Here is a 1,802-nt window from a genome sequence, read left to right on the forward strand (position 1 = left end):
CAGCTCTCATTGTACCTAAAGGTCAAAGAGGAATGCTTTCTTCTAAGACTGGGAACAAGGGTAAAGATAGCCATTCTCACCACTTCTATTTGGAATTGTACTGGAGGTCCTAGCCTGTGTAATAAACCAAGAAAAGGAAATAAAAGGTAGTCAGCTTAAAAAAGAAGAAGAAGCAGGGGAAGTATCTGTCACGGTGGCTGCGGGTCTGGGATTCCCAGCCATGGCAGATTCCTCCGGGGAGCAGGGTAAAGACCAGCAAGTACAGCTTCCATGGTCCCTCCCTACTGGGCCCAGCCAAGCCAGGTAAGCTTCACCTTTCCAACAGCCTCACTGAGAGCAAGGACATGTTTGTACCTCAAGATGGCAGAAAGGTGACATGGTCTGGGCCAACCATCTAAGATGCATGTCACACGGGGCACGCCAGGTCCTACATCTCTTTTGTTATCTTGAGAAGAGTGTTGAAGGATTACTTCAAATGTGATGTCCTTTATTGCATGAACATTAGGGATATTGATGACAAGAACTACTGCTTGAGGATTATGGGGAGAAGAAGTCCCAGGTGGCACAGCTCCCAGGGGATGTTCACACTGCCCTGAAGCCGTTTTCAGTACAATTCAATGAGACCACAGATCCCGATAAAAAGCAGATGCTCTAACGGATTCAGCACACAGCGAAGCTTGCCACGGAGCCGCTTGAGAAAGCTGTGTAGTGCAGACTTGGAGAGAAAGTCAACGGCTCTGTGCAAGGATTGTTGGAGGAGGCCAAGGATTTGCTTTCTGAGTTGCTGGATTCCACATTCTGGAGTCAGGTGACTGGCAATTTCATTTTCTCCAAACTGCCCAAGTTCTGGGATGGGGAGCTCCACAAATACGTGGAAGCTCTGAACCTCCTCTCTCTGGATGTTTTAACCAGAGTTAGTGTGTATATGCCAGAAATTGTGAATTTTGTCCAAAAGGTTGTGGACAATGGTTGTGGCTATGCGTCCAATGGGTCCACTTTGATACAGCAAAGTTTCCTTCTAGTGAGAAACACTGCTATGGGAAGCTGGTACCCAAAGCCGTTGAGGATCAGAAGGCTCTTCAGGAAGAGGAAGGTTAAGAAAAGAAATGAATGAATAAAAGAACAAAAAAGATAAGCTGTGGACTCTCCTAGTTGTACACAATCTGAATTGTGTTCACCCTTCATGGTTACGGTGGAATGTGTTGAATCCACCATCCAGTCACAGGAAAGTGGTTTTTCATCTAAAGGAATTTTAGGTGCTGGGCGTGGTGGCTCATGCGTGTAATCCCAGCACCGTGCGAGGCCAAGGCAGGCAGACCACGTGAGGCCAGGAGTTCGAGAGCAGCCTGGCTAACATATCAAAACCTCGTCTCTACTAAAAATACAAAACTTAGCCAGGCATGGTGGCTTGTGCCTATAACCCCAGCTACTCAGGAGGCTGATGCTAGAGAATCACTCAAACCCAGGAGGCAGAAGTTGCAGTGAGCCAAGATTGCACCACTGCCCTCCAGCCTGGGCAACGCAGTGAGACCCTGTCTCAAAAAAAAAAAAGAAAGAAAGAAAGAAAGAAAAGAAAGAAATTCTAAGAGTTTTTTTACGCTAAAACCATGAAATGCAGCTTTTTTTTTTTTTTTTAATTGACAGACACATGGTATTTGTACTTATTTTTGGGTGTATACAATATGTGGTAATCAAGTTACAGTTATCTATTACTTCAAACATTTGTCATTTCTTTGGGTTTTTATTTTTATTTTTTTTTAGAGACAGGATCTCTTTCAGTCACCCTGGCTGGAGTGCAGTGG

General features: G+C 45.1%; 1 pseudogene; it reads left to right on the top strand.

The window, feature by feature from the left end:
* Positions 1-210: 210 nt before the first annotated feature.
* LOC116527702 lies at positions 211-1,114 on the top strand (annotated as a pseudogene).
* The last annotated feature ends 688 nt before the right edge of the window (positions 1,115-1,802 follow it).

Source organism: Sapajus apella, unplaced genomic scaffold (genome assembly GCF_009761245.1).
Source record: "Sapajus apella isolate SASKATOON/1434 unplaced genomic scaffold, GSC_monkey_1.0 scaffold55, whole genome shotgun sequence".
Classification (NCBI taxonomy): domain Eukaryota; kingdom Metazoa; phylum Chordata; class Mammalia; order Primates; family Cebidae; genus Sapajus; species Sapajus apella.